Below are 24,216 nucleotides of genomic sequence, written 5' to 3'. Positions count from 1 at the left end.
CTCCTTTCTGAATGCAGATGGCTCTTTCCATCGCAAATCTATTGGAATTGTTTTAAATCACTTCATTGTTGAGAAGAGTCACATCAAGCACAATTGATTGTCACATAATCTTGTTGCTGTGTCACAACATTTTATGAAGAAGGTATACAAGGATTGTTGTCTTCATTTTACAAAGAAGTAAATAGCCTTATAGAAATTACACACCTAGTAAGTATAAGGGTTAATCTGGTTCTTTGGAAAGAGACCTAACTCTAGAGTTAAAACCTTCATTCAAATTCCACTTTGGATGCTTACTACCAGTGTAAACTTGTATAAGTCACTTAACTACCACTGAGCCTCTATGCCCTCATGTGTAAAATAAGAGATTGCACAAGATGACTTCTAAAGTCTATTCCTACTCTATATCTATGACTATACCAACATACTTTTTAAAAAATTCATCTCACACTGCTATAATGTGCCCCCTGGAGCTTACTCACCAGTCAAAACTTTTGCTGCTTCCGGAGTTCTAAGGATAATGTTCCCAAAAGATATCCTCCTAAAACCATGAGCCCCCCAATGGTATACTTCTCCTTAACAATTATATTTAATTGGTTCTTTAACAAAGGTATTTACTCAAATTGAACGATTGAATAAATCATTTGTTAATCACCTAAGATGTACAAAGCACTGAGTTAGGCCCTTGGGAAATATGAAAAGTAAATCATTTTCTGGTCTCAAGGAGAGCTTACTGATATGGAATAGCAAAAATCATAGTTACAAATCTTTAAAATCAGGAATATGCTTTCCCATATTCTCAGAATCCAGAATGGTGGAAGGGTAATCAAAGTACAGTGGTACTGAGAGCACATGCATAGGGGACTCACATGACCAAGTTAACTCAAAATTTTGGAAGTGCAGGAGCTCCATGTCTTTCTTATCATGACTCAATGTCTTTTCTTTCACCAGGGTCCTCTGGGTGCCTGCTAGAAGTGGACTGGCTCTACCTAGGACAAGGTTTTCCAACTGGACCTGTAGCTTATTTGGGCTTGCTTCTCCTAAAGTTCAAGGTTGTGACTGGATGGAGCAATTTGCTTGGCACTTGGTGGCTGCATCTTCTGAAGCTGAGCTGAACTGGACAGCCTCTGGGTGGGAAGGCTGCTTCCTTAGGCAAGTTGACATTGGGCAGGGCAGGTTACTCTGACTCTGGTCTTTTCTCAGAGTGTGGCTTCTCTGCTGGATAGGTCAATCTACTGAAGTCCTGGGCTTACAAAGCTGCAGTCTTTCCCCCACTTCAAGCACTGGCTAGACTGTGAAGTACAAAGCTCCTTTTAACTGTAATGTTATAAAGTGTTTTTCAGCCAGGTAATTTTTCACCTCTGGGCAGGATGGGAGAGTATACTTACCTGTCCTTCTGTCAATTTTTTTTTCTTGCTCAAAAGCCACTTCCCTCCATAAAAACCATAAAACATTCCATGTTCCCTTAGGGTGATCCATCTGTTGTTTACTTCCCATACTCCTTTGGGAATGTTATGTGGATGAGTGGCTAGGGACAACTGTGTGAATGCAGTCTGCCCAGAATACCATTTCTTGCCTTACTGGCTTCTTCATATGAAATTAAGGCATCCTAGACTACTACCCTTTGTAGGACTGGACATTATGTAGAACATTAGTTCACTGGAGTACCCCAATATTATCTCCTTTTTCTCTGAATTCCTATTACACCTATTATCTATATATACCACATAGTTGAATCCTTTATGATATATTTCTAAATTAACAAGCATTTATTGTGTGCTTTCTATGTCTTTCTTGCATCATTGTTCTTTAATTGCTTTCTATGTTGCTCAGTTAAAAAGGATAATTTAGTGGGAAAAGCACTAAATGTGGGGTCAGAAACCCTGAATTCAAATCCTGAGTCTAACATTTACTCTATGTGACATTGGCTAAATCATCTAACTTCTTAAGACTTTGGTTCCCTTATCTGTAAAGTGGGAATAATAAGACTTTCTTTACCTCACAGGGCTCTTGGAGAATCAAATAAGATATGTATGGAAACTATATGTAAATAAGCTATCAAGTGTTAGGAAATGTCAGCTATTGTTGTTAGTCTATGGGTTGCCTGATAGTAGGAAATGTATTTAGTATACTTCTTTGCATCTTCCTCAATACTTAAAATGGTTCAGAGCTTGTAGTAAACTCTCAACAAATGATAGATTAATTGATTGCAGTAATTGACTTCCTTTGGAGGAGGCCCAGAACACATTAATCCCTGAACATTCAGCAATAGAAAAGATAATGTTTTAGCCAGAATTTAGTATGTTTCCTGATCCCTCCCCCAACCCCTCTGAATTCTAGTGCCTTCCCTCTGCTATTTTCTATTTTTCTATATATAGTTTACTTTGTTTTTTTTTTAATGGTCTCTCCCTTTAGATTATAAATTCCATGAGGATAAGGTCTGTTTTTTTCCTTTTTTTTAAACAACCTGGACACTTAGCTCAGTGCCTGATATATAGTAGGTGGTTAAGAAATTTTTATTAATTGAGTGATTAACTGATAGCAAGGATTGTTAAATATGGGGATAGGTCATTAAGGAAGGTTACAGGATGTCCTCTACCTTTAGATTTCTTTTTAGAAATAGGATTCATCTATTCATTCAACAAATATTTATTTGGTTTCCTAAATGTGAAGCATCATATTAGATGCTATAAGACACACTCAGGGAGGCTGTATGCAGCTAGATTGAACAATGTTAGTTTAGAAGTCAGAAACACCTGGATTCAGATCCTTTCTCCAGCAAAAAGAAACTTAGTTGATCATGAGATTAAGTCTGTTCCAATAAGCTAGGAAGTTTGGCCACATATCTAGATGGTGTCTGTAAGTTATCAAGTGAATTAAAAAGGTCGAGGAATTCCAGAAATCAGTGTATTCTTTAGGAAGAGCTACTTGGAGTTAGCCTTGGTCAAATCTCCTTTCCCTATCCCAATCCAAAAAGGATCTTCCATTTTCTAAGAATCCAGAAGATGTCAGACTTCTCATCTTCCAATCTGTATTCCAAATGCTGCCTCGGGATCACCAGTTTAGAATAAAGTTTTGATAAGGGTAACTAGTTAGTGAATTGGATAGAGTACTGCACCTAGAGTCAGGAAAACTCATCTTCCTGAGTTCAAATCTAGTCTCAGACACTTACTAGCTATGTGATCCTGGGGAAGTCACTTACTTCTGTCTGCCTTAGTTTCCTCATCTGTAAAAATGATGTGGAGAAGGAAATGACAAACTACTCCAATATCTCTCCCAAGAAAACCCCAGATGGGGTCATAGGGCTGAAAACAACTAAATGATAATGACAGTAACAACAACAAAAAAAGGTTTGATGTGAAAACAAGATGTATATACAAATAAATGCTGATCTCTTAATAAGGTCCAAACACCTATTTGATTAGGGCAGAATCACAGCCCAATTGGCAGGCAGATTGGCTACATTTCTGGAGGTTTCAAATAGCTAAATACCAGGAGCTCAAGATAGTCAAAACTAGGGGTTCAAATTCTAGAGCTGGAGGCAGTTGTAGTGGAGACTCCTGCACCTATAGCAGAAATCAACAAGCATGGAGGGCAGAGGAGGACAAAAATTTTTTCTTTCCTATCCCCTACCTCTAATTATGTAGATTAGTAGGAAACACTGCATCTAGCGAGTAGAAGAAAACCAGGTTCCAGATTATTTCAAATGGATAACGAAAGACAGTCTTTGAAAAAAAGAAATATCTTCAAGGAATTTGACCCTTGGAAATCCAGAGTCAAACTGAGGAGAGAAGTAGACCTTAGAAATCCAGCAATTGGACTTCACAGTGGATGGAACACTGGGATAGGAATCAAGAGACCTGAGTTTAAATTTGGCCTCAGACAAATATGTGCATAGATGATAGATAGAGGAAACATCATTTCTGTAACATAAAAATACCCAGAAAATGGCCAGGAAGGGATTGGGACTTGGATTAAATGTCTTCACTGAATACATTGGATACTCCATTGAATTAATATATGCCCTCAGTTCTGCTGTGCCTGTGGATGCTTTGTGTTTTGAACTTATTTCTTCTTATGTACATGATGAAATATTCCATATGAATATATCTCATATCTGAACTATTATCCCAGTTTTCTTTCATGCAGAATAGTTCAGGATCTTAGGAGGAACACAAAATAGGCCATCCCTGAAATAAAGTAATCAAAGTTTAAACCAAAGCTATATCCTTCTTGTCGTTGAGTTCTTTCTGCTATTTTGAATCTTTAAGACTCAATTTGATATTTTCTTGTCAAAGAGATTAGAATGGCATGCCATTTATTTTTCTAGTTCATTTTACAGGAAGACACTGAAGTATATAGGGTTACATGACTTGGCCAGAGTCACACAGCTAGTAAGTGTCTGAAGCTGGATTTGAACTTGAAAAGATAAGACATCTTGACTTTAGGGCTAGCACTCTCCCCACTGTATCACCTATCTGCAAAACTATTGTACATTGGCATTAAACTGTAGACTATGGTATAGTGGTAAGAAAACTACACTGAAAAAAAATCTTAGATACAGAGCCCTAACTTGGCTGAAAACAATAAAATTTTGTTTCAAAACACCCACAATTTAAAGACACCATAATTTAATGCATGAATTTCTTCAGCATCATAGAAACAAGTGATCTAGGCACATAGATAGCAAGTTAAAATTAATTAAATTAAATTAATTAAAATAAAAATAGCCATCAGCAGGATTATTAATAATGTCTATTATTATTGAGCTACTATAGTAAATAATTTCCTTACTAAACTGAATTTGTTTTAATTATGTTTTGTATTGTTCTAATATCATACACTACCAAGTTGACTTGAGAATGTCTTTCGTGAAGCTTGCTTAGGGTTCCATAATTGCTAGTGATAGCTCTACTTTGACTCACTTATGATCCATCCATTTAGGATCCATTACTCATTGGACACTATGTGTCACTATGTACTATGAGCCTTGGCTTCCTTATTTTTAAAGTGAGAAGGCTGGAGTCAGTGATTTTAAAAATCCCATTATAAATCTAAATATTAAGTGTGGAGGAATGTTTTTTTTTTAAATCCATTCTAATGCTCGAATGTAGCACTTGTACATAAGGTGAGATATGAGATATATGTAAATAGTGGTGAGTGGGTCAAGTTTTTTGTTTTTGTTTTTGAAATGGAATCTTCTTATCTTGCCTAGACTAGTAGTACAGCAGCTTTGTAAGGGATAGATTCCTCTCCTGAATGTCATGGAAGCTTTGATCTGCTCCATTTCTGACCAGTGGTGTTTATCTTTCTTAAGGCAACTTGAGTACCCAAATTCCGACAGTGTATTGTACACCTAATTAGCTTTAGCTTTATTACAACTCAGAACTTCCAAGCTCAAGTGATTCACTAAACTGAGCATATCCAATAATCAGGACTGCCTCATAGGTCATCATACCTAGCCAGGTGACAGAGATGGCTGAAAGGCATTTATTCCTTATTCAGACCCTAAAGACTATTTTACTCAGTAATTTTTCCTGCAGGTGGGTACATACGTCCACATAGATACTTTCTAATGATACATGCCTAGTGGGCCCTCAAATACAGCAGTAAGTCACCTCAGCATCTGTCTTTTCTAGAAATACCCATTACAGAGCATCTTCTCCCTCCTACCTCCATGCCCACAGCTGCAAGGGTGTGAATAATGCTTAATTTAACTCAACCATGGTATCACTACTCCAGAATACAGCATGTGGAGAGGCAGTGACCTCTTGCTGTTCCATAAAAATAAACATTCAAAGCAGTCCCTGCAGGGGAAAACAGCCACAACAAATGCAGAGTTAAGCTTTGCTCAGAGCCTGTTCCAGTTTGCCTTTTCCTGGGAGTAGGAATGTATATTAGTGAAGGATAGAAGGATATTCTGTACTTCTTTAGCACATTATCTCCCCTTGGGCTCTGGGATTAAACACTCCTTCTCCCTTGCCTTCTTGTATGTTTTTAGAAGCCCAACAAACCATATTTCACCTGTCTTAACGAGATTTTTAAGACATAGTTGACCAACTAATGACTCTTAATTATAGGAATTAGGATTAAACAATGATGTTGCTATTTGATGGGAGAGATGAATATCCAGTGTGTTGAGCAGAGAGAAAGCTTGGCCCCCTTAAGATGTCATTTTAAAAGGAAATTTTAAGTATATTATTTTAATATATAATAATAGCATTTTATACATTTATAAAGCCCACCATAGTTGCAAACACATCATATAATTTAACCCTTTTATACGGTGATCACATTGAAAGTTAATTTACTTTTATTATTCCCATATTGTAGATGAGAAAACTGAAGTTCAAACAAGTTAAATGATTTGTCCAAAGTCACATACTAATAAGAAGCAGCTGCAAGACAAGGATCCATGTTCTCTGTCTCCAAGCCTAGTATACTTTCTATCTTACTAATTTGCATCTATGTAATTTTGGAAAAAAAATCACTTTGTTATAAGTGGGAAGAAAATAAGCAAGAAAATAAGCATTAATATAGTGCCCACTATATGCTAGGCACTGGCCTAAGTGTTTTTTTTAAAACAAATATTATTACAATAGATCCTCGTTTGACAGTTGGAGAAATTGAGGCAAAGAAAGTTTAAATAACCTGCCCATAGTTAAACAGCTAGTTAGTATCTGAGGTTGGATTTGAACTGAAGTTTTCTTGACACTAGACTAGTGCTCTCTCCATTGCACCAAATCCTTTTCTACAGTAAGCTTAAAATATAATAATGAAAATATATGCCATTATATATTATATTTAATATAATATATGCTCAAATGTAATCAGGAGCAGTTAGGTAGCATAGTAGGTTGAGTGCTGAGCCTGAAGTCAGGAAGACTCATCTTCCTGAGCTCAAGTCAAACCTCAGACCCTAGGCAAGTCATTTAACCCTGTTTGCCTCAGTTTCTTCATCTGTAAAATGAGTTGGAGAAAGAAATGGCAAACCACTCTTGTATCTTTGACAAGAAAATCCCAAATAAAGCCATGGAAGAATTGACTGAAAAGCAACAACAAACATGTAATTATATGCATAATATTATATATTATGCAATATATTTATTATATTAAATGTATATTACATACTAAACAATATATCGCATGTATTTTGTGTGCAAGATATGTATGCTATATATGCAATATATAACATCATATAATACATATGATAATTTACAAATGTATGTATCAATATAAAATATGTGATATTATACATGTAATCATATATTCTTACTCTTATTCTTACTGTTAGTTTGTTTTGCCAAATCTCCAATGGAGTATAGATAGAAATGATCTAAGGGCAAGTTACTCCCTTATTCTTATTCTTACATATTTTGGTATTCTGTGATTTGAGTGGAGATGGATAAAATGATTGTTTTTTGTAATTGAATAAGAGTATTGCAGTAGAAGCTCATCTTTTGTAGCCTCACATAAGGCATCTTTGGGACAAGTTCAGTAGTGTCCAGGATGATAGGGACAGTGTGTACCTCATCTTGCTCTCACATGGTTTTAATTTCTTTCACTAGGTCCCCATGCCAAATGCTGGGAAGACCTAGACAAACAGGAAATAGGGAGCTTCCTTAAAGAATTTATATTCTATCAAAGAAGATTGCATGTATATAAATGAAAACAGGCAAAATCAATGCAAAATGCAACATAGAGCAATGCTGGGAGGGCACTAGCACCCTAGCAGCTAGGGTGATCAGGAAAGGTGTCATGTAGGACATGGTGTTGATGCTGAATGTTGAAAGCCTTCTATGTTGGAATACGTGGGAGCTGTTGGAATACACGGGAGCCACCTGACAGTGGCTGCTGGAGATCCAATCCAAATCTACAGAATGGATCTCCTCTTGTGAGAAGATGATACAAGGAGACTGAGAGGCTGTTGCTATTCTCTGACTTATCTAACTGAGAGGCCGTTGCATTGTCTGACCTCCCTTCTCTTCCCTCTGCCTCCAATTTATCTCATTCCCAGTCTGCAACACCTATATCAGCAAAGGCTGCTTGCAACTCCTTTAGATGCTATGATCCACAGCTGTGGAAACTCTCAGAGAATTGACCTGTCCTTAACATTCTTAGTGGTGGCAATGAAAAGAAAACCCATTCTAGGTATGGGGGCCACCTATGAAAAAGGCATGAAGACAGAAGCAGGAAAAAAGTCACAAGAAGGCAAATTTAGTTTAATTGTGGATCAAGTGAAGGAAAATAATGCAATAAGACTGGAAAGATAGCTTGTTGTCTGATTGTAAAGGGCTTGAAATGACAAACAGAAGAGTCTGTATTTGATCCTAAAAATAAGAGGGACCCAATGGAGTTTACTAAGCAGAGAAGGGACACAATCAGACCTGGTTTCAGGAATATCATTATATTGGCTTGTGTGAAAGCTATATTGGAGATATAGAAATTCTCTGTCTCTTTCTCTCTTTTTCTGTCTCTGGCACTCTTTCTTTCTCTTTTTTTCATTTCTCCCCCCTTTCTTCTCTTTATCTCTCTCCCCTACCCCTCCTGCCCTTCTCCCATTTCCCTTTCCCTCTCTAAGTCTACCCTCCATGTCTGTTTGTCTGTCAGCCTCTCTTCTCTCCCATGTCTTCTCTCCCTTTTCTACATCTCTTTTTATTCCTCTTTCTTCTCCCTTTTCTTCTTTCTTTTTCTACCCTCCCTCTCCTGCCCTTCTCTTATGTCCCTTTCCCTCTCTACCTCCCCCATATGTTTCTCTCTTCTCCTTCTCTTTCTCCCCTTTCTTTTTTCCCTCTTTCCCCCTCTCTTCCCCCCCCTCACTCTTCCTCTTACTCTCTCATTCTTCTCACCACTCTTTTCCTTCACTTCATGTATAACTGCTTGTTTTTTTCCTTCTTAGGAGGAGTAACCTAAATATCAGACCTTTGGTTTTTGCTCCCATTGGGGTGGAAAGTGAGGTGAGGTTGTGGTGGAGATAAGAACAGTACCTATCCCTCTATTTGTCTCTGGACACACACACACACACACACACACACACACACACACACCCAAAATCATATTATCATTCCAAGGAAGGAAATGAGGTATAACAACAACAAAAAGCATTGGACTTGGAGTCAAAAGACATGGGTTCAATAATCAGTCCTTTTATTGCCATGTACTAGCTATTTGTTTAGCTGTGTGCCTTTGGACACAAACTTTCTTTTCTTGAAATTGGGATTGTTCCTAGGGATTTTGGGATGTCTGATTATAACAAGTATAGCTCCCTCAGATACCATTAGAAAACTAAAGTGTGATTTTCACGACTATCCTCAGATAAATGATTATTTCAATAAATCAGTCAACAAATATTTATCTAGTATTTCTTTGTACCAGGTACTATGCTATATGCTAGAAATATGAAGAAAAGCAAAAAAACATGGTCCCTCTTTTCAAGGAGCCCACATTCTAAGGAAAGAGACAATATACAAAAACATGTACTTGCAAGATATATACAGAAGTAGAGATTTGGGAGGTATTTCAGTTAAGAAGAAGGTTACCTTTCCCATAAATATATCTCCTTAACTATGAACTGCCTCCTGAAATTATCCTATCAAGAAACAAAGATTTTCAGTACAAAATCAGAATATATGTTTCATGCAAATCCCAGGGGCAGTTATAATTGGTCTTAGTGAATGATCCTGTAAATAATATTTTTAGGATACAGGCTGATTTAGTAAGTAGAGTAAAGGCTTGATGTTGAGTCAGGAAGACATGGGTTTAAATGTTATCCTCACTCACTAGCTGTGTAACTAAGTAAGTTACTTAAGCAATTTTTTTGAATATAGATATCCATCAGCTGGATGGTCCAGTGGACATAGTTATGGACCTAGGCATAGGAAGAATCATCTTTCTGAATTCAAATCTGCTCTTAGACACTTATTAACTCTGTGATACTGGACAACCTTTTTTCTTTCCCTGTTTGACTCAGTTTCCTCATTTGTAAAATGAGTTGGAAAAGGCAAAGGCAAACTACTCCAGTTATCTCTGCCAAGAAAATTCCAAATGGTGTAATGGACTGAAAAAAAGACAAAACAACAACAAATCCAGCTCAAATTCCATTTCCTGCAAGGTTCCTTTGCTGGTTCCCTTACTTGTTTGTTTCCCTCCTGACATCACCTTCCATCTACTGTGTACATGTCTTTTAAGTACATAAAAGATGGAAGTATAGATCTTTTATTTACATATTGTCTCGCCTTGTTTTTACCTTTCTTTATAATCTCAGCACTTCACACTGGTCCCCAGTTAAAGTTTGATAAATGATGATAGATCAACTACTGATCAACTACTTTAAGGAAACAGGAGAGACTTCACTGAGACAATGATGCAAATCTTTAAGCCCAGTTATGACTCCATCACCATTTAGTCTATTGAAAGTGGTCTTCCTACTGTTCTCCTTATAGCACATCATCCTGCCTCTTACCTTGCTTTCCTCTCCCTGTCCCCTGGGATGCCCTTCTGCTTCCCAGAATCCCTAGTTCCCTTCCAAGCACAATTCAGATACTCAGTTATCCTACAGGAGGCTTTTCCAGATCTCCCCAGTTGTAAATATTCTTTTCCACTACAAGAAATTTCTTTGTATTCATACTACACACACACACATATCTGTGTACATGTTCCCTGCTTATCCCCATTACACCCCCAATGGAGAATGCAGCAGCAGGGACTTGTTTTTGTTTTTTCTTTGTGTCCCTGGCTCCAAGCAGAGTGCCTGACTCAATAAATGCTTGTTGAATTCAATTGAATTAAAACATGAGCCGCCCTAATGGTTCTTATCCTCCAGGCACAGTACAAGGTCCTTTGCCCCCTTATGTTTCTACATACTGGCTTCCTCCAATGTCCTAGTCTCACTATATAACCCAGCATTCAAGCTGGCATCAATAGGAACAATTACTTTCCCAGGCTTAGAAGTGAATTCTCCCTCCTCTCAAACCTCATAGCCATTTTTTTTATCTCTAGTTACACTTTCAAGTTCTATCTTGTGTTACAGTCAGAGAACATAGTATAAGAGATAGAGACCATTCACTTGGAGTCACCAGATCTGGATTCAGGAGTGTACTGTAGCCAACCGGAACTGGCTCTTCTGAGAACTGGGCAGATTGTTAAATTTTCACTGTGAGCATTTCCACCTTAGATATTGACAAACATCACAAATTAGGGCTTGATTTATAGCTTTGGTTATTGTCTAGGCTCAAGAAAGTGATGAAGAAAATGGTAATGCAAATAAATTTAAAAATATGTCTTTTGCACATTTCCTCCTAGAGAGCCACTTGTTAAACATTTACCAGAATGCCTCTAGGGATTTATATCTACTTTTGGTCTGTGTAACCATGGACAGTATATTTACATTGATTCTCAGTTTCCTCATCAGTTAGATGGGGACAATAATACCCATAACACATGTCAAAGTACTTATTAGGAAAAATGAGATAATCTATGTAAAGCAGTTGGGAAATCTTAAAGCCTTATAAATGTCAGATTTTATTGTTAGTCATTTATATTCATGAATTTTCTCCCCAGATAGACAGTAAGCTCCCTGAGGACAGATTCTGAGTCTCTTTTTAATATTTAAATTTTCCATAGCATCTTATTCATGGTTAAGTGCTGGAAGAAAAGAAAAACACCAAATAATTTTGGAATGAATGGGAAAACCAATTTTGCAATGAATGAATGAATATTACACTGAACATTACACACAAAAGTATCCACTATAATATGTGTAAATAAAAATCCCCCAAAGAGTTGCTATTTTGAAATATTCTTTTGCTAAATTCATCTCCAGGTTTTGGTTCACAAATGAGAAGAGTTACTCAGTTATTATCTTTGACAAAATAGATTTTTGTTTCCAATCCTCTGATGGTAGACATCATGAATTAATTTTCAATAGAACAAACATTTAAAAGCTTCATTTAAACAAATCCGAGTCTTAGGAAGAACAAAGATGTGCTTAAGCACACTATATTATTTAAAAAGAAAGAAAAACCCAAACTAACTACAGAATCCAAGATCTGATTGTAAATGTTACAGATTCCCACATCTGGGATCTGGCAAGAGTCTCTTGGATTCAGCTTATGAGGGTAGGGACCACCATAGTTTTCCATGGGATAGAGGAGCAAATCAAGGAGATTTTATGCCTGATAAAGTCATACACAATAAGAGAATTTACCAAAATGCCATGATAGGAATTCCCAGTAAAACTTCCCAAGTTTTGAATGCCAGTACCAGGAACTTGGCAGCTGGTTCTAAAGACTGGACCAAAGAACAAGGTCAGTTGGCAAAATTCAGATAAGACATAACAAATTGAACCAAATAGCACAGCTTCGTCCTTGCCCTGTGTTCCTTGCAGGTACACCTGCCTTGTGTGTCAACTTAAAGCATGGCACCAATATCCATGAATGCCCCTCAAAAAGTGATAGATGGGAGGATGTCCCAGGCTCACACTATGAGATACTGTGACTACCTGATATCCAGTCTCTTCCCTAATACCCATTTCTCCTTTGTCTCAGACCAAATGCTCTTTTCCTACAAATAACTCCACCCCAAATAATGGCTTCTACTTGCCTCTACAAGTACTCATAGCCCCTTACTACTTTCTGGTACCCCCTAGATGTTGGTCTTATCAACTATTCCCCATGGTTGTTGCTGCATTAGGAAATGTCACCAAGGAAACTCTGTTTCCTAGTTTAACACTGGTGTCACCTCTAAAGAAAAATACACTGTTCTCATTTCTACCACAACCCCACAGGGCAGACTGTTAAAGGCTACCAGGATGGGAAGATCAGATAAGTCACCAATATCTTAGATTATTTCTCCCAGAAAGGAAGGAAGGCCCTAAGCACTGTTCTAGTGCCTTACAAATGTTATCTCATTTGATCCTTAACAATAATTCTGGGAAATAGGTACTATTATTATCTCCTTTCATCGGGTTTAAGTGACTTTCATAGGGTTACAAACTTAGTGTCTGAGATCAGTTTTAAATTCCAGGCCTAGAACTCTATCATCCATAGCTATTATAATATAAACATATAATTTTATATAACATTATAATTTTAAAGAGAACTATAAGAATGGGTACCCAAGGAATGAATTCCTAATGGTGAAATTTCAAACTATGTGGCACCTGGATATCAGAGATAAATGCCTAAAGATACATATACTTTTCTACCTCTTTTGTTATATATTTTACGTGCATTCTAATTATTGAAATGTTGTATGTGTATCATTCTGAACATCCTATGAGTTTTGATTCTTTTGTATCCTCCCTGACCCCTAGCATCTAACAGAGTGTCCATCTATCCATTCATATTAATTTGAACCTTTAATGTATACAAATCATTCTGCCGTATTCTGGGAGGGGATAAAAATGTAGATAACACATAAGCCCTACCTTTGTAGAGCTTTGAGTTGATTCTCAATAAAGTCTTATTTGACTACAAGAAATGAAGAAATTGTGAAGGATAGATTTTTGATATAAAAATCATAAAAATCACAAATCACAAAGGCCTTTGTTGCTACATAATATTCTTCAGGACAAAGGCTATATCAGAAATGTTTACACTTGAATATGTAACTACATATACTGGGCATATGTTATTGTACTTTGGCTCTGACAGATTTTAGAAGGGATTTTCTATGTGCAAGAGTAAATGTATATACACTTCTGCTACAAAAATTCTGAAGAGAATTTCCCAGTTGAATTTCAGCCAAACCATAAAATAACTACTTCTATTCTTAGGTATAGAAAATGATTTTGTTATTCTATTCATATCAACTATTGAATCTATTTTTTCTTAAAATGTACACAGTACTTAAAAGTTCAAAAATTGCAAAAAAAAGAAGAAGAAGAAGAAGAAGAAAGTGTTCAGCAGTTAGGTGGTTCAATGGATAGAGCACTGAACTTGGAATCATGAAGATTCATCTTCCTGTATTCAAATTTTGACTTCAGACACTTACTAACTTTGTGATTCTGGGCAAGTCATTTAGCCTTGTGTGCTCAGTTCCTCATCTGTAAAATGAGTCAGAAAAGTAAATGGCATATGGTTCCAGTATCTTTGCCAAGAAAACCCCAAATGAGGTCATAAAGAGTTGTAAACAAATGAACAACAACAACAGTTGATTTGGGAATGTAGGCCTGTTGAGGTAAAAGAAGACCTGTTAGGTCTCATTTTTACCCAGGAATAGCTGAGGAGATTGATTTAAATCAGCAAAGACAGAATGACATGCCCAGAGGTCTTCATTGTACCAGAACCATGTTCACACTGAGGACACATCTCAAAATCAGAATTTCAGAGTTGGAAGTGACCTCAACTAATTCAACTCATACCTTTAAATTTTCTTCTGCAGCAGATTTGGCCTGTGGTTATGGAACATTTTCTCCAAGATCACGAATAGAATGTAAATTCTCAAGAGCACAGACAATTTCATATTTGTCTTTGTAACTCTAGCACTTGGTAAAATGATTGGGATATAGGATAGACAATAAATAGTTGTTGAGTTGAATTAAATTGGATGATCATGTGATGTTTTTTAATTTCCCAAATCATGATTTTTTTCTCTGCTTTTTCTGTAAATGGAGTACTATGTCTTTTTACTTATTTTAGCTTAAACTATTTCAAAGCAATTCTATTCCCTCTGACTCTTTTCCCCTCACTCTCATTACCTTCTTATTTTTTGTTACCTCTTTCCCAGTTTTGGAGTTTTCCCAAATTTATTAATCTTTTTTCAAGCTTGCTTTTACCTAGTTTTTTAAATCCTCCTTCTTCCCTCTCAATTATGTAGTCAAGTAAAATACCTTCTTTCCCCTTCAACTTGTTTTATTGGTCATTAATTTCTAATATAATCTTACATAAAGTCAGATATATTATTCTCCTCTGTCCTTAGAAATTGTTAGGCTTTTCCCTATTACTTAAATATTTGGAAATACTATAATAACAGCTGTACATTCTGTAAGGACCTAAAAAGACCAAGGTTATCCAAATGATGACTAATTTTCAAATTCATGACTATTAAACTCAAGTGAGTTTTGATTGACCCAGTTCTCCTTTTATATTTATATGGACAATGACTCAATTTTTCAAATGTCCTCAATGTAGAGCTTCAATGATAGATGGCAGTATCTTGTAATGTAATAGACTTGGAGTCAGGAGATGCTTGAGTCATCCTTACCAGCTGTGTAGCCCTGGGAAAGGCACTTAAAGTTTCAGAGCCTTTGTTTCCTCATCTACAAAATAGGAATACAGTACCTCATAGGATTTATTAATTTATTTAAAAAGAAACTGCTTATTAAGCATCTATTATGCTCTAGATATTCTGTTAGGTAATCGAGATATCAAGACAAAAAAAAATGGACCTTACGTTAGATTACTGGAAGGCTCACATGAAATCACTAATATAAAGTACTTTGCAATCTCCAAAATGCTTATTTCAGTGTCACCTGTTATTATTTAAATGGGTGAGAGAAGGAATAGTGGTTCCCAAATAAGGTGCAAACTCTCAGAACTATCCTTATTCTGGGTATCTGTTACTATTTTCATATGTTGTTGTTCAGTCTCTTTGTGACTTTTTGAGATTTTCTTGGCAAAGGTATAGGAGTGAGTTGTCATTTCCTTTACCAGCTCATTTTACAGATGAGGAAACTGAGACAAATAAGTTTAAGTGACTTGCTCACAGTCACATAGATAGGATATGTCTGAGGCCTAATTTGAATTTATAAACACAAGTCTTCCTGATTCTAAGTCCAGTGCACCACTTAGTCGGCCTAGCAGCTAGTTTTAGTCATCATATTATGTCATTGGTTATATCAGTTTAACAAAGCATGAACTATTTTTTCAAAGAGGAAACAACTTGGGAGACTTGTAGAGTTCACTTAACTCACAGTGCCAATAAAGGGAAATGTTTGAGTCTGGCCCCCTGGCTCTGAATTTGTTGCTTTTTAGACCTAAGCTCCAAGCTCAAACCCAAGACCCTAAGGATTTTTCTTTCACTTGACCATTGCCATTCTATAACTCATGGCTTAAATTTCTGCTGCTCCCAGCTAGGCCCAGGAATTTCCTTCAATTTCCCTCAATCTCTATCTATTCTCATCCCAAGAGTTATATCATTTTATAGGGTCGTCTAAGTTTTCCTCCAGGAAACTGATTTTGTGTTTTTTTGTCTATCCATTCACTTCTTGATCTTTTTTTCTCCAGCAGTCCAGTGTTTCCCCTTCCCCTCCCTCAAACTTCAGACAGACACACTGAAACACACAGAGATAGATAGAGAGACAGAGAGAGGCACAGGCAAAGAAATGATGGGGAAAGAGAGGTGGAGAGGAGAAAGACCTGAGGAGGAGAGGTAGAGATGGAGATAAGGATAGGAAGAGATAGTAGATGGAGAATGAAAGGGAAGAGAAATAGAGAGGAAAGAGAAAGGCAGTATAATATACTGACTAGAGAGCTAGCCTTAGGATTAGGAAGAATTGGTTTCAAAATCTCCCATGTATATATAAACTGGTTGTGTGATCCTGCAAATATTCCTTAACTTCTCAGTGCTTTAGGCAACCTTTTAAGACATTGGAGAGAAAGTGCCAATCTGTATTGGGAGAGAAAGCTCCCCCAAAGGAGCTCCCTACATGGATGAACTACAATACTGGTAAAACACACACACATATTTAATAATTTAATATGTAGACCATGGTCATGTTGGGCAAGGAACCCAGGGTGATTCTTAGACTGTTAGAATTCTCACAGCAATGTCTTCTTTTTTCCTGCCTCTGATGATATCCTAAACCTGTTCCCAAGGAGTATATACAGGGAAGAGTATTCACCTCTCCCCTACATAACATTATACAAATCTGGAAAGTCCATTAGGATCCACTGGGGCTGCTCTGCTGCTAACACCTTGTCACCCTTTGCATCAGAGTAATTTTCATCTCTGTCCCACATGTATGTTTTGTATTTTGAGATGACACTAAAAATGTACTTATTATTTAAAGTTTACTAGAAACAAACAAAATATAAACATGCTTCCACATATGAAATATTTCAATTTTCTTAAAATCTGGCTGGGGATGTTTATATATTTCATATATCATTGACTTGTTCCTTGATATATTAATTGCCTATGCTCTTTCCTTCTCACCTTTGGCTACCCACTAATATTTTGAACATTTTTATTTGCTTAAATCACACAAAACTAAATGCATAAGGGAATTGGGGTTTCACAATCACCTAACTGAAGAAAATTTTGGAAGATCCCCTGAGATCTGATTTTTGAAATCCAAGCCCTAAGACTTAGGCTCTGAGTTCTAAGGATATGCAGAGTTGGACTAGTTAAAACAAAAGCTCTGACCCCACCTCAAGAAACAAAAATGAGTCACTCAGAACCAAGAAATTCACAGCATTTTACCAAGCCAGATTTATTTATTATAACACATAACACATATAAAATCTCCACAAGCCCCAATAGACAACTATTTCAATAGTTTTATGATTAAGCAGTTACAAGATTGACTACAAAACTGTACATGATCAATTCAACAACGGATTCCAACAGCATAGTGAAAGCAACAGTTTTATTAACAGAGTATTTCTTGTGCTTTTTAAAAATTAAAATAAAGTGCATTAATTAGTTATCTTGTCTATTATAAGAAGCCTCGTTGTTTTCCATCCGTAGGTTTAACTTTTCAATCTGAAGCAAATATTATCACTTAGCTTTAATTTTCTTTTTAAATTCACCCCATTTTCAGGTTTGCTTCAAAGTATAATAATTACTTATTAAAAATGGAGTTGGTGTAAAAAGTTCTTCACAAAATTCTAATAAAGATTGATTTTTTTGTGTGTGTGAACAGCAATATCTTATAATAGGTACATACAGAAAAAGCAAACTAAGGAATTAAAACAATGTCATTCTCACTAAAAGATAGGATTAGAAAAACCTCTCCATAAAATTATGCTTGCTTAGTCACTGCAAGCCTCATGCGAATTGATCTACTGTGTTTAAGGTAGGTTGATTTCACTTATTATGTATTAAGGTCCTCTAACATATGTTAGTTAAATAAGATTAAGATGTATCTCTTTCTCTTCTCCACTCATTTCAGAAGTGGAGGAGGGAGCATCCAATAGCAAATTCCCATGGATAAAATTATTTCACTGTGAAATAAATTCATAAACTTGTATTATTATACAATATCAATGAATTCTAGGTTGACCTGGACCTAGGTAAAACAAACCATAAGAACCAACAAATGCTTTGTTAACTTGCTATGTTGATACCCCAATTCTGGTTAGGATTTTTTTGTTTGTTTGTTTAAACTATATATCCCTGGCAAACCTGGCAATAAAACAGAAGCTTTGAGTTTAGAGCCACAATTTTTACTTCCTAGATCAGATTCATGGATACTTGTCTACTTGCTAAAAATGGCCCCGCAATCCCCCTAAAAAACAATGTAAATTGAGATAGATCGCTCCCCTTTCTCCCTACTCTTATAAAATCACTGCTGCCTTAAAAAAAATGACCCAAAACTTGGTAAGGAATGCTGATGGTCAATTGGTAGTTTGAATCTGCTCTCACAGGAGCCTAGTTTAGATAGGAAAACAAAGCTGTTAGTTCAAGCTCTTGTTTTGTTTTGATTTTCCAGGAAGCCATGAAGGGAAAGCCTTATTCAATCTGTTGAGGGCAGAACAAGATCTGGGAATGTAATCAATGATGAAAATTATTTATGGTCAACTTCTGTGAGGTTTTTCTGTCTGGCTTGAAAAAGGATGAAAGGAACAAAGTCTAGAAAAAATCAAATGTTTCTATCTCAAGGGATCAAGCCAGAAGGATGAGCTACCTTATTCTTGTGGTTTGGTCTCCTGAAGTAAGACCAGAGAAAAAGCCAGTTCATTATTCCCAATCCTTGAAGAAAATTTTAGCTGGCTCTCTGAGGCTAGGAGGAATTAGATGAACCCATTTGAATTGGATACCATGTTGTGCTTCAAATCTACTGAAACAACTAAATGCCTTATAACTGGTAGGCAGTTTGGGGCTGGGTACATCCTCCATTCCTATCCCCCCAATTCAGGCTCTGCTGAGACAGCAACTTTCCACAGAGAAAGCTGATATCTCTCCATTGGTTTATACAGTAGATTTATCTTCCTGAAAAGTTGTGCTATTTTTTTTTTGTAAACTGAGAATTTTAAGTGGTTGAAGGGAATTCATCATTCCCAAAAAGAGTTCATCAGAATTTTCTTAGGGGGAAGTCTTTTTGAAAAACAAATAAAATATTCCTAGTCTCAGATTTTCATACATCAAATTTTCTTGAAGAAAGGCATCCCCAAATAAGTTAAAGTTACTTGTGCAATAGAGAACGTCAAAATTCAAGGAGAATATTGATGGTGACTTGTTCCTTTCATTCTCAAAATAAAATTTGAACTTATATAACTTGCAAAAATGTTTTGTTGTTGCCTTTCTGAGTTACTTGGCTACTTAAATGTTTTGGGTAGGGGCTTCTAAAAGATAAATTTTTAAATGTTAGAATAAAATCAATAGGATTTTTTTTAATATTTCACATCCAACTATCAACTCAAATTGTACATTTCTAAATTTATGTAAAAACACTGATTTGAAAAAATAGAAATGTTTAATGCGAGATTGTTTAATACCTGCTTCTATCTTCCTCTTCCATATTACATTCCCTCTACTCTGTATTTATCTTATGTGTGCCTAGTTATTTACATTGTTTTCCCTATTGTAATGTAAACTTCTTGAGCATAGGGATTCTTTCTGTGTTTTCTTTGTATTCCCAGCACTTAGTATAGTATGTAACAGAGTAATCACTTAATAAATGCCTGTTCAATTGACTTGACTTATTGACTTATAAATCAATCTAATAGAAAATCTGAGAATGACTGCTCCATTATCAATTTTCCCTCCCTCCCACATTTTTTACTATTAAAATTATTTATATATAAAACTTTCCCATAATTTTATTTCCAAGTTTAAGTTTATAGATCCCTTACTCATGCAGGGAAAAACAAATACACATCATTCTTAATTTTATAACATCCTTAAGATTGATTTTTGTGTACAAACCTAAAACGAAGTGCAAATACAGGAAATACACACACACATATACATATATACACATACATACAAAGATACACGGAGAACTTGAATATATTGACTAAAATTGTCTGTTTTTACTTGATCTTGTCTGCAGTGAAGTCCAGAAATTTCAGTATAAGTAAGGTTAAAAACAAATAAAATATCATGCCAGGTTTTACTCAGCAGATGAGTTTTTCAACCCAAATTTACTAAAAATGAATTAAGCAAACAAAAATATTTTAAATATTAAGCAAATAAAAAATATTAGCTGATACTTACATCAACTCTAAAAATAGGTAAAAATTTGGCCAGAAGGAAATAAATGCTCTATGCTTTATCTCCATTGAATAGCATTGAAGAAATGAATAATTTTCCTGTAAAAATAGTCCTTTGTAACAAAAGTGGTTTTTTTGTTGTTGTCTTCTTTTTGCTTTGGAGGGAGGAATAGAGAGAGAATAAGCACTGTTTTCTTTGAGTTTTTTTGGTACTACCTGGAATTTCTAATATATGATTTAATTCAAAAAAACATGGTATTAAGAGTTGTGCTTGGAGTTCTCAAAACCCAAGTTCAAGTCAGGTATTTGCTAGTTGTGTGACCCTCAGCATATAATTTAAACTGTCACAGTCTCTGTTTCTTCATTTATAAAATGAGTAGGTTAGACTTGGTGATCCCTTCCTTCTTTAGATCTATGATTCTATATTTGAGTGCCTGTTCTTGATTTAGGACTACAAAGATGCATACAAAGAGAAACTAAGTCTCTGCCTTCAAGGAAATTGCATTCTACTGGGAAGAGAATATCTTCATTGATTTCCTTTCTTCTTTGGTTTAAAGTTCATCAAATTGGTAAGAATCTATTTCCTCTGTCTGTTTATTACTTGGAGAGCCAGGGCTCAGCCAGAAGGATTATTGAGAGTAGAAAAAAAATAAACTTCTGTTCATGATTTTAGAATCACTAACTACAAAGACAAAGATAGACCTACAAAGACAAATAGATATTACTCCATAATAATTACTATTACTAGGGGCAGCTAGGTGGCTCAGTGGATAGAGCACCAGCCCAGAAGTCAGGAGGACTTGAGTTCAAATCTAGTCTCAGACACTTAACACTTCCCAGCTGTGTACCCCTGGGCAAGTCATTTAATCCCAATTGCCTCAGCAAAAAAAAGAAAAAAAAAATACGATTACTTTAAGAATTGCAATATATTCTATTATATTTGAAAAATTTTATGCATGACTCTTTGATTCAGCTATGTCACTATTTAGTCTGTATCTCAAAGATATTACAAAAGAGGAAAAGGGACCCATATATGCAAAAATGTATGTAGCAGCAATTTTTTGTAGTAGCAAAGAACTGGAAATTGAGTGGTTGCCTATGAGTTGGGGAATAGCTGACTAAGTTATAGTACATGAAAATAATGGAATCTTATTATTCTATAAGAAATAATGAGTAATTTGTACTTATGACAAGTCTGTTAAAACTTATATGAATCAAAGCTAGTGAAGTGAACAGAACCTTGTGCACAGTAACAAGAAGACTATATGATAATCAACTGTAATGGATTTAGCTCTTCTAGACAATGCAATGATTCAAGATGAGCCTAATAGTTTTGGGATGGAAAATGCCATCTACATCCAGAGAGAGAAATATGTAGACTGAATATGGATCAAAGCATAATATCTTTGCCTTTTTTGTTTATTTGGTTCTTCTCTTGTTTTTTTCCCCCCTTTTGGTCTGATTTTTCTTGTACAACATGACAAATATGAATGTTTAAAAGAATTGTACATATTTAAACAATGTCAGATTATTTACTGTCTTTGGGGGGGGAGACAGGTAAGGTAGAGAGGGAGAAAAATTTGGGACACAAAGTCTTGCAAAAATGAATATTGAAAACCATCTTTACATGTATTTGGAAAAAATACTATTTTTAAAAAGTCTGTGCATGGGGGTATGTCTATTTAACCATATTTTTACTGGAAACTTCTAAAGAATGAACAGACTTTGTTTATGCAAAATCACATTTTTTTTTTTGCTGTTAATGTCCAATTCTTAGATATTATATATAGATTTAAAAAAAACATGGAAAAATGACTAGAAAAAAGTTGATTTTTGAGTTACTAAGGAGTTCATTAAAATTCAGTTTTCAGAATTTATTTTAATAGGTTCTTTAAAACTAAGGTATGCAGTTTATAGCAACTGAGTGCTGTCCCAACCAGATTAAAATGTAACTGGGAAATATTTAACAAAATACCTAAAAATAAAATTAAATATAGTTAAAATAAGTCAATATGCGACCAGTACGGATACTTAGGTATGGATTAGAGGCCCTGTTTCTATCTGACTTTGACACCACTGTTCTAAAATATCTATTTAAATAAAAAGTAAATTAATTCAGCTCCATGCAGGAATATAACTAGTTTCCTCATTGTTTCCGAATATACAACACATTTATATCTCTCTGCATTTTAATATTCCATTTCTTATTCCTAAATTTTCCTCCCTTTCCCTTATCTAAGTCACTCATTTTAAAGAAGACCCACATATTAAGCCTTCTCCAACGGTACTAGCCCATAGTCATAGCTATGCATTTAGCTCTTAACGTACATCTTGTATTTATTTTTGTAGATATTATAGCTCTGTGGCTTGAAGGGACCTGGAGGTCCAAAGTTCTCACTTTTTAAAGAAAGATACTGAGGGTTTAAGGAAATTGTTTTAAGTTTTCATAAGCTGTAACTAGCAGAACTGGGATTCAAACCCAAGGTTCTTTCTGGTATGCCCTGTGGCTCAACTAGTTACTTCCCCAGACCATTTGCCATTAAATTAAGGAATGATGCTGTAACTTTTTTCACTTAATTTTCTTTCCTTTACAATAAAAGAAAATATTTCAGTTTCTTGTACATAAATTAATTGATAATGATGGTATACTTTTTTAGGATGCTAGACAGTTTTTCTGTCTACTAGAGGAAGCATGTGATTGGCTTTGTGGTGCATTATTGCAAGAGTAGTTTGTCCTTCTTTAGGAAGAATTTGGATCTGAAACCACTAAATATCATTCCCTTCATGGTTTTTGTGTCCCTAGATGTTTCTCATATTCTGGAGTATACTGGTATGAGCTATCAAGTAAGCTTTAAAATATATATTTTAAGTCTTTTTTTTCCTAAGTCCAGATGTATAACTCCTCAGATACATTGAAATTTCTTAATATAATCATATATATCATCTGTTATATTTAAACTTGAATATGATATTTAATTGTTTATGCAATTGACAAATAATTGTTCATAGAAAAGAAAACAATTTCTTCTACTTTGTTGAAGCTTTTTTTCTTAAGCAAAATCCTCTTTAAAAAGTGTATGCTTACAAATATTTCAAGAAAATTCCTGTTTGACAATAAATGGGTAGTTTGTGTAAATTAAGCCTGTTAGTTACAAAAGGTAGATCCTGAAAACACAAATAATTCTATTTCATCTTCACTGTGGTCAAGTCCACAGGATACACTTTTAAAATGATTAGGCTGGTTTCCATTTGACATCTCGGTTGCTTGTATAATCATTTTTGTGACAGCTGATCAGTCTGACCTAATGGCCATTAAGTAGATTTAGTTTCTAAGACATCTATAAAACATGGGCTGCATCTTAGTCTTTTTCTCTCCCTTTGCAGTTTGTGTAGACTAAGGATTCAGACATGTCAGGAAATTCCATTTCCCCACCTTGAAAATAACATCAAAACATTTTGAAAAACTCTGCTTCCTCATCTGATGAAGCATACCCATTCATTTGGCTCACTGTAGTAGTTACATCTGCCTCAAACTCTATTTAGGAAGCAAAATATTGTAATCATTCCCAAGGAGCTTTGGATTTAGTATCTATTTCCTGACTCCCATTTTAGTCATATCCATAAATAAGCCTATGTGTAGGTACTTTAAAAGTAAAATTATCTTTGTAAGTAAAAGAAAGTGAAAGAAGAGAAAGGAAGGAAGGAAGGATGGAAGTGAAGAAGGAAGAATGGAAGCAAAGAAGGAAGGAGGAAAGAAAGTAAAGATGAAAGAATGGGAAGAAGGAAGACAATAAGAAAGAAAAAAGGAAGAAAAGAAGAAAGGAAGAAAGAAAAGATAGGA

The sequence above is a fragment of the Sarcophilus harrisii genome, chromosome 3 (assembly GCF_902635505.1).
Source record: "Sarcophilus harrisii chromosome 3, mSarHar1.11, whole genome shotgun sequence".
Taxonomy (NCBI): domain Eukaryota; kingdom Metazoa; phylum Chordata; class Mammalia; order Dasyuromorphia; family Dasyuridae; genus Sarcophilus; species Sarcophilus harrisii.
The sequence above is the reverse complement of the archived record's forward strand: the minus strand, read 5'-3'. Positions refer to the sequence as shown.